Genomic DNA, 10,633 nt, shown 5'->3' with positions numbered 1-10,633 from the left:
CACAACATTCAGCCCCACTGCCATTGGCCTCAGATCCATACTAAGGGACATTTAATAAAGAAGGAGGATGCTACTAAGAGATCAGCCAAGAAGGAGAGAAGTGAAGAGAGACAGGTGGGCCAACCTCCCAGGAGAAAAGGGGACACAGGCTCCATCGGGGCAGAAAAGATTCAGGATAGAGAAGATAGAGGCCGGGAAAGTGTTTACTGTCAGGTTTGTGAGCAGACAACTAAGCTGAAATTTTTTCTGTGTAGGCATAACATGGCAATGGAATAAGAGGAGAGGAAAAGGGTCATTTTAATATTCCAGTCACAGGGGAGGATTAGAAATTTCAAGAGTCAACTCAGAAATCCCAGAGGTTCAGTGATGATGAAATTTGAGGAGAAATATGAGGGCAATGGGAGACTTGTAGGAAAGAGTCAGCCTTACCTGTATGAAAAACCTCAAGGGAACTGGAAACCAGTAGCAAATAAGAAAGCCAAGGCTTCTGTAAAGCAGGAGGCAAATGGGAAGTGCTGTGACACACCCAGAAAAATCCTTAACACATACAGCTGGCAGGAGATCCAGAGACACAATCAGGAGTCTGACCAGTGGCTGGTGATCAATCACAAGGTCTACGATGTCACTGGCTGGGCCAAGAGGCATCCAGGTGGCCGCTGGGTCCTCAACCACTATGCCGGGGACGATGCCATGGTAAGGAACTCAAAGTTCTGTCCTCTCTGTCTTCCAGCTGCTGTGTGATTAGGACATTGGTTCTCTTCCCAAAAGTACTTCGAGAACGTGTGCAGGCACCACAATCGCTCCTCTCCCCCAAAACCAATTTTTCAGGATTCCTATCCAACAGGAATTTGGGTGCAAATTAAGCCTTAAAATCTAGCACTAGTTTGGGGATGGACTCAGAAGTTGTGGATAGCATGTTTGTGTATTCTGAGTTTTGTTGTGTTCTTGACATTTTGTTTCCTTTTGAAGTGGAGTCACTTTTTTTGTAACAAGAAATTTACCAATAGGTGATTAAAATCCGGACAAATATGTCTACACACAAGTAAAAATTTCTCATACTCTTATAATTGGAGTGTCTAAAGTAAAGACAGAGGTTCACCTGTTAGGCATCAAAAGGTTAACATCAATGATGAAAACCTAGAATTACATAGGTTTTTAAACTTTCTAGAGCTCTCTTGCATCCTGCAGCTGATTCAGTGTAATACAGGTAATACAACGCTCTTTTACAGATGAAAAAATTGAAATGAGAGACATTACGTGACTGGCCCAAGGTCACCCAGCAGCAGATCTCAGATTCAAAACCTGTATCTTTCTGAAATTCTAGTCTTTCTACTTTTCTTCACTGCTTCTCCTCATCACCGTCCGCCACCAAAATGGCTAAGGAAAAAACAACTATAAGTTTATTGGATGCCTAGAATACTCTAGACACATTCAAATGATTCACCTCACTTTGACCTCACCATGAGGAAGGTGGATATTATCCCATATTACAGAGGGAAAATTAATATTCAAAGAGGTAAATAATGTGTCATACAGCCAGCAAGTAATAGTGCCAAATTTGGAATTAGGTAGGTTTTTGACCAAAGAGCCTTTTACAGCTGAGTCCTTACCAAATTAAATTTCCATTTACTCTTTCATAGGGAGCTCTCTCAAACCCTTAATTCACTTAGGAATCTCTTTTACAATATTCTACAAGTAAGTTTGTTTTATCCCAGTTAGGAATTTTATTCTGCACATTGTACAGATAGAGAAACAGAGAATTAGAGGAGCCAAATAAATAACCCAAACTCTGAAAATAATATGTAATTGGGCAGAAATATAAAACCTGGCAGTTTTTTACTTTATTACCTTTGTTTTCACAGTATAGTATATAAATTCTCCAGCTGGTTTCAAAGCATAGGATTGAAAACACTGATTCACTAAGCACTACTCTGCAAATGGTACTGCGCTAACAATAACAGACTAAGTATTCGCTGGGCAAATTTGCAAAGTAAGCAAGATTTTGTCTTTTGATGGGATCTGCATCTTTTTTCCACAATTCTCATCTCCTTTCTCTGGCCAGGATCTTCTTCTAGCTTTCTGTCTTGATTCTGCAGTCAGATTTATTCCTTCATGAACATACCTTGCTAGTTCCTCACCACTTCTGTCAGATCTGTTATTTCTTAAACAAAGTTCAACCTTTTCCTGGGAAAAGGAGCATGAGCTTGGAGCAAGAGAGGAGTATTGTGTGTGTCAGGAAGATACTTGCTGTGTAGGAATCCAGAAAGCTGAGGGTAGAAGAAGCAAGGTGGAAAGCAGTTGTGCAAAAATAATAAGAGAGAGGGGCCAGCACAGTGGTGTTGTGGCTAAGTTGGCACACTCTGCTGTGGTGGTAGGGGTTCACAGCTTTGGATTCTAGCCATGGACCTGTACACCTCTCATTAAGACATGCTGTGACAGTGTCCCACATACCAAATAGTTGAATATTGGCACAAATGTTAGCTCCACGCCAATCTTCCTCACCAAAAGGAAATTTAAAAACTAAAATAAAACAATAAAGGAAGAATATTAACAAAAATAAAATGAGAAAAAAATACTACAGATCCCTGTCTAACCCATCCCATTATTCCCACAACTCGGAGATAATGTGGATAATGCTTTTGTGACACAAGTCAGACCACCATGAAAATAACTGATACACTCATTCATCTTGAGGCAGGTCAGCTAATAAATCTGTAATTTGGTGGTGACTTTCATCTCCCAGAACTTAGGAAAAGACCATGATACTGAATCCAATTCTAGTCAACAGGAGGAATTGATTAATAAAATCAAATCATCGGAACCTTAGGGAAAAATATCCATTTTTTTTAGAATTTTCTTTAGAATTCATAACTTTAGAATGAAAATTCTGGGCATGGCCAGCAATGTACCTCAGACTTTAGGAATGTAAAGCCAAAAACGTTCATAGACAATCTACTCCAAAGGAAGGTGACTCAAGAAGAATGTGAAGGTGCAGGAGAATTCTGACAAGCACCGCACTCCAGGGCTCCTCAGAGTATGGGGACCCTGAGCTTTAGAATTGGTTATGTGAACCTGGGTAAGATATTAACAGGGTCTGAACCTCAGTTCCATAATCTTCAAAATGGCAATGACCTTCCCTATAACTGGTTTATGGTAAATATGACTAATGCTCATAAAGTGATTAGCATAATGTCAGACACTTAATAAAGTTTATTAAATTGTAACTATTATTATTCATATCACCACTATCCGTACCTCAGCTTGTGAATTTTACATCCTGTTTAATACCAGCTTAGAAATCTGATTATATTTGTTGTCATCTGATTGGGAACAGAGGGGTCCTGGAAGGGTGGAGAGGCATCGTGCTCTCTAGTGAAGGGGGCAGAACATAAAGTCAGAGGGCATGAGGTCAATGCTTACTCTAGAACTTAAGAGGTGTTTACAGGTTGCACCCTGAAAGGCAAATATGGACCAAAGTATGGACTCTGTGTGCCAGCCCTGGACCCATGGCTGCATCTTCCCAGAATGAGTACCCTTTTCTTATTTACACAGAAATATTCTTCAATCGTCCATCCTCATCAAAGGTGAATCATAATACCTAAGTACTCTGTCCCATAGGGTCATTAATTAATTCATTCATGTAGTCACCATTCTAAAATCCTTATTAGGTTTCCAGCCTTTTTAAGGATAAAGAGTAGAGGTTTGGGAATGAAACAGGACTGTTTTGCATCTGGGCTCCATCACTAGGAATCTCCTGAGGAGGTTACTAAAGCTCTTGGAGCCTTGGCTCCTTTCTCTGGAAAGTGGGAACAAGAATACCTTCATCTCAGTATTGTTATAAAAATCAGTGGAGATAAAATAAAGTGATCCCTTTGGTGCTTGGCACAGCTTAAACACTCAAAAAATGCCCCTCCTGTGTTTTATTATTACTTACTTCTCCTGAGATGGGTTGTAATTTTCTCCAAAGACCATACTGAGGGAAATAAGTTCATAAAAAAAATTGGCATATCAGCTCCTATTGTGGCACATATGAGTTGTCTGATTGTTTCCAAACTACATGATTTAAAGCTACCGACTCAGTGCCAAAAACTAGAGCCTAGGCCAGGTCTTCCTACCTGGAATAGCTCAACTCAGAAAAGTCAGAAACAACCTATAAGACCAAGAACTGATTATATGGATCACAATATATCCACATGTTGGGCTATTTTGTAATCATTACAATGAGGATCACGAAGCATTTGATGACAGGAAATACATATAAATAAATAGCCACAATAATTTTTTTTTGCTTCTTTCCCCAGAAATGCTTGAATTTAATCAAAGATTTTTTTAAGTGGGATATAATAACGTATACAAAACAGTTGCAGTTTTCTTAGAGAAATTTGGGCGCATGCATTTCTTTTCCTTTAAGTCATTTTATTGAGGTAATGTTGACTTATAAAATTGTGTAAATTTCAGGTATACATTATTATATGCCAGTTTCCATGTAGACTGCATCACGTTCACCAGCAATGGATAAAGAAACAGATAGATAGTTACCAGCGGGCAAGAGGTATGGGGAAGGGCAAAAGAGGTAAAGGAGCCCATACATAAACTAGCCGCAAGTTTTATATACAGGAATGGTGTGTTCCAGCCTCCCTGAAAGAGATAATTGCAGTCTTGTGATGTGTGTCCATGAGCAGCACGTTTGGAACAAAGGAAGCAGGTTTATGATCCTATGTGCTGATCAGCCCACACCTGTCTCTGGACACCACAGTCAAGGAGGGACACTAAGAAACTCAAGTTCTTTCTCATGACAGCCAAAGCTCAATATAATAGGGAAGGGAAGACAAAAACTTAGAGGAAATACAGCAAAGTCCATTTCAACTATTTGGAGGATTTATTGTGAAGGAGGGTAGATTTGTGTACAGCTCCAAAAAAGAGAATTCCAAATTGCTTGAAATGAGTAAAACCAATAGAGGCAAGACTAGGGCAGTGGGAAGAGAGGATGTGTACAAAGGTGGAGTACACATATGATTTGTGTCATGAGTAAGCACACAGCCAAAGTGGGCATCTCAGCTTAGACACTCCCATAAAAGGAAGTTTATGGATGCCACTTTGTCTTAGCACAATATCAGCAAATAGTATGTCCTTAGTGAATGTCAGTGACTGTCATGGTGTGAGTATGAAAAGAGGAGAAGGAGGAGGAGAAGATGAACCGAGGGAAGAGGTGGGGGAAGAGTAAAGAGAAGGAGGCGAGGGAGGAAGTGTCTTGGGTGCTGAGCTAAGCAGTCTGCATTTTATCCTGACTGTATGTCTTCCTCTCCTTCAGCTACACATGACATTTCTCTAGCACAGCATCGCCCCCTCCATCCACAATCATAACAACAAAATCCACCAAGGTTTCTAGGCTGTTGATGAAAGGAAAGCTATAAATGCATCTCCTCTGGGTTGTCAAAATGTCTTAAATACTCTGATTCTCGTTTGAACAGTGATTCAAACTGAAAAGTAGGTAGAGCAGTAGAGAGAGAAGTACCAAAGGGCTAATAGGTGAAAGTGAGCCATGAGAAGACGCTGCCTTTCTGACAACGCAGCCTGGCAGTTAAGAGAAGAGTCATTCAAAATGAAGGAAGGAGTCCAGGGAACATGTTGAAGGCCTGAGGAAGGCATGTGCAACAGGAAGGGAGAAGACGGGATAAGTGCCAAGGATATCTAGGAGACATAAATTATAACAAATGATGAGGGAATGGATGAGTAAACAGGCTGGAGGAGTCTAAACAGACATGAATATCTGGCTTAGATAACTTCACCATTCTAGTTAACCTTATTCACTCTAGGAGCACCTTCTTATGAATAGAGTTGTATATAATTCTTCTTATACCATTTGAAGATGGAGGACTCATTATGTTCACTAAGTCAGAACTCACTCTCCATTAGGCACTCAGGTTTAGGAGTAAAATCTCTGGATTGCTGTATTGAACAGATGGTAGGCAGTGAGTTCTTATCACTAGAGGTATAAATATAAGAAAGATAGCCATTATACAAGGAGAATTTACTATATGCAAATCAGATTCTAATTAAGTCACATAATCCTTACAATAACTTAATGAACTGAATTATTTTTATCATCACTCCCATGTTGGAGAAGACAAAATACAAGCAGGGACAGGGCAAGAGACTCATCCACCATTACAGAGCTAGTAAGTTGCCAAGCCAGATTTTAGATGTAGGAAGGCTGCGCCAGGTTACACTTTCTTAGTATTATGAAACACCAGCACTCCAGAGTAATGTCTGTGGCTTCCACGTACTCCAGTTACAACATTGGTCATATTTCATTTTTAATCACTACTGTCCCCAGTGCCATAATAGCAAGAACTCTAGCATCTTTCTCTTAGAGAATCAGCCTTCCCCCAAAGCCATTTAAATCCATAGGCTGGAAGAGAATTTCTCTTCCTTCCAAACATAAGCAGGAACCACTATATAGGAACCACTGCTGCTTCTCATAGGCACTTGTTGTTGCTACCTACCATGGGACCTGAGAGAGAAAAATCCTAAATGCAACAGAAATACATGGAAGAGTTGTAAACAACGGAATGAAATATAGTTGGTCAACTGTGTTCTGTGCCTGATTGTCACAAGACCCTGCAGAGACTGCCCTAGTGCTTTTTAGGAAGAGTGAGAAGACTCCCTCAATAACAAACTTAGCCAAGAATGTGCTATTTTGGACAACCTAGAGCTCAAGGGCTTTGCTCCTAGGCTCTCTTATGCATTTGTTTTAAGCTACCATCATCAAATTTAACCTTTCTTCAGAAAGAACTTAATTCAAGAGTCTCATTCCCCTGGGCCTTTGGCAAGACACAAGAGGGAGACTTTGGTGGGAGATATGATTTGCACAGACAGTCTTGGTTGCTGCATGCCTCAGATGGTGTAAGCAACTTCCACACCAACCATGATGTTGGACATTGAAGTTTCATCGTAGCCCATTAACTCAAGCCAACAATTTCTTCTGGTGCTCAATAAAATGAGCAGTGATCTCTTCTAACACTTGGGGATAACCTGGACTTGCCTAGTGAAGCAGTGAATTCAGTAGGTGGATCTCCACCATGAGGTTTTCAGAGAGGGTTTCCAAGGGTAACATTGATAAACTTGAAGCATCAACCTGCAGTGAGAAACAAATCCTCTATAACAGAGCTGGTATTGGTTCCGAAGTTGGGCAGAGGATGAGATAAGGAAGGGGACTAATTTGTGGATAAACAGGTCTCTTTTAAGCCTCTAACAATCCTCTCTGATTTACAGGATGTCTTCAGAGCCACACACCCGAAGCTTGACATTGTGCAGTTGTACCTTAAGCCCCTGCTCATCGGAGAGCTTGCTCCAGGAGAGCCCAGCCAGGAGAGAAACAAAAATGTGAGTGAGGTCTAAGGACTCAAGAGTATGGAGAGGATGGGGACAAGGTATATTTCAGGGCCAACTTATCGTTTTCTGTGAGAAATCAGTCAACATGCCAAGGTGGACCTACCATAGCATGAAGGAGTGGATTCTGCATGTATCAAAAACAATGTCCTCTTCCTTAAACCCTCAGAGCTCTTAAACCTCTGTAAAACAAAGGAATGGAATTTTTGGTTCCCACCCAAACAGTAACTGCAGGTCTCTAAGCACCTACTTGATGTCAGGCAAATTGCGGCTGTATTTTTTCCCGTGACTGGTTGTAATTATTTGTTTGACGTTTGTATCTATGTTTGCTGTGAAACAAAGGTCCGTGAAAGCAGAGAATATGTCTATTTTGCTCATCTCTGTCTTCAGGATCTATCGGTGCAAGATCAGACATGCACTAAGAACTTTATAAATAGCCATTGAATGAAAGATGTGAATATCTTATCTACAACCCTTTTTACATTTGAGAAAATATAGTTCAGGGCAAATAAATCACTCTCTGAAATTCCCATAGCTGGTGTGTGAAAGAACTGGGACTCCAAGTCACTTCTTTCTGGACCAATTCCTTAGATATCCCCAAGGCAAGGCACAACTCTTTCTTTGTCTAACACTTCAGCTACCTGATATATTATCTTTCAAAGGACAGGGTCACTAGAAGACTAAAAATTCCCTAGGATTGTTTTGCATTAACCTTGAAGGGATTTTTATTAATATTGAACATTTCATTTTATAACAATGTGTTTTTTGAATTAGCTTACATTTGTATAATTCTTGTAAAATAATTTTCACAAAGTGCTGATAATATATCACTGTGAGGCAGATAGAATAAAGATTATGTTTCTGCTGTAAGAAATGAGGAAACAAGCTCACACAGGGACAGGAGGCATCTGAGGTCACAGAGCTGGTTAGCTGCAGCCCTGAGAGGAACACTCAGGCTCCCTCCTTAGGTCCCCATGCATCCCGTTCATCCCACAAGGCTGTGTGTCAGGAAGCTCAGCTCTTTATTTAGATGAGTGTGCTCTGTGGGTGGACAGCCTGGACTCACAACCCAGCTCAGTCACAAGTTGTGTGCGTTTAGGTCGGCTACCAAACCTCTCTGTGGTTCTGTTTCTCTGCCTATAAAATCGCAACAACAATAGCACCAAACTCACAAAAGTTATTGGGAGATTGTTGAAAGAGTTAAAGGCCTTAAAAGCACAGGGTCTGGAACATAGACAATGCTAAACAAATTTTAGATACTGTCAATAACATGAACTCAGTGGTGACACTAGTAGTCGATAAACCTCTAGATATGTCCCTATCATTTAGGGCAGGTAGTCCTAGGTTAAAAAGGGAAGAGGATGCAAAGCACAATTATTTTTCAAATAAACTTTCTCTATGAAAAATAAATTACCACTAGTGGCTGAGAGCTATGAGATAATCATTCATAATCTAAAACAGTGTTAGACTCTGGGGCTAAAAGTCTACCATAAATTTTCTTTAGTACGTCTACATATATATATACAGACAGAAATATGTATATAGAGAAAATTAGTGTTTGAGCATGCAACTGGGGGTCAGGAAGCATAAGTTTAACTCCAGGATCTGTCACTGACTTGTTGAAAATTTCAGATCTGTCACTTTTCTGGGCTTTGGTGATCCCCTACTCCGTACAATAAGTGAGTTGGAAAAGATGACAAGGCTGAGAGGCACTCTAGACATGACATTATAATTATCGATGGCCATCAGAATTTCAAGGTTGATGGGGTCTTGAGAGATTAGCCCATCCAGACTTTTCCAAGGCAGATGTTTTAAAAATTGCATCAGTAAATTTTGAAATAAAATTTTTGCCTTCTAGAATTATGTTCATAACTCTTTCTCTTTTTTGTTTCAAATTTCTCACCTTTGTTACATCTGAACAATCCTGCTCTCTTTCTTATACCCTGGTCACTTTCTCAACTGTCCTGATTTTAAACCCATTCTAGTCATTAAGCTAAGATATAGTTCTTTCCAGCCTTTGCACTGACTCTCCAGTATAATGTGGCAAACTTGTAAATGAACGCTGGCATTATACCTACACACACACGCACATATACATACTACTTGCCCACAGGACCAGGACCCCTTCAGCCAGCAGACACACACTAATGTCATTGGATACTCTGTATCTTGTTTCTGTAGATCCATTGAACAGCTCACGGCAAAGGCATCCTTTGAGCTAATCTAAGTGAATTACATTTGTCTTGTTCATCTTCTATGCAAGAGCCATGTGCACATATAAACAGGTGATGACATTGAAAACGCTTTGTAAACTGTACCACTAACTACAGTAACACAGGTCCATATAGACAACAGAGTTCCCCAGAGCCTAGCCAGAGATCACTCGACACCTGAAATAATACTGATGATTTTATAGACAACTGTTAGACTTAGGTATGTCTTTACTGACCAACCCCCACTCAGTAAAAGAAACTAACAGAATTCTGTAACAGTTTGAGGACAGTTTACAAATCACTACTCATCTTTCTCTCCTCCAGAGAAAAAAATTATCATAACATTTTGTGTCCGCGTGCGTGTGTGTGTGTGTGTGTGTGTGATGAAGATTTGCCCTGAGCTAACATCTGTGCCAATCTTCTTCTATCTGTTTTTCAATTAATTTTATTGAGATCATACTCTTTATAACAATGTGTAATTTTGGGTGTACTTTATTATTTATCTATTTATGAATATACTTCCTTGTGTTCATCCCCAGTAGCCTGATTTTTGTCCATCACCATACATATGTGCCCCTTTATCTTTCGCCCACCTCCAAACACCTTTTCTGGTAACCACTAATCTGTTCTCTTTCTCCTTGTATTTGTTATCTTCTACATATTATTGAAATCATGCAATATTTGTCTTTCTCTGTCTGACTTATTTCACTTAATATCATACCTTGAATATCCATCCATGTTACTGCAAATGGGAAAATTTTGTCTTTTTTATGGCTGAGTAGTATTCCATTGTGTGTGTGTGTGTGTGTGTGTCTGTATATATACACACATCTTCTTTATCCATTCATCAGTCGATGCACACTTGGGCTGCTTCCATGTCTTTACTATTGTTAGTGCTGAAATGAACATAAGGGTGCATAAATCTCTTTGTGTTGTTGATTTCAAGTTATTTGGGTAAATACTCAGTAGTGGGATAGCTGGGTCATATGCTACTTGTATTTTTAATATTTTGAGAAACATCCACACTA

General features: G+C 39.8%; 1 pseudogene; it reads left to right on the top strand.

Moving 5' to 3' along the window:
* Positions 1-369: 369 nt before the first annotated feature.
* Positions 370-10,633, top strand: part of LOC124231914 (fatty acid desaturase 2-like protein FADS2B) — a 46,709-nt pseudogene continuing 36,445 nt past the window's right edge.

The sequence above is a fragment of the Equus quagga genome, unplaced genomic scaffold (assembly GCF_021613505.1).
Source record: "Equus quagga isolate Etosha38 unplaced genomic scaffold, UCLA_HA_Equagga_1.0 HiC_scaffold_118_RagTag, whole genome shotgun sequence".
In the NCBI taxonomy this organism is placed as follows: Eukaryota; Metazoa; Chordata; class Mammalia; order Perissodactyla; family Equidae; genus Equus; species Equus quagga.
Note: the sequence above shows the minus strand (reverse complement) of the source record. Positions and strands in the feature narration are given on the sequence as shown.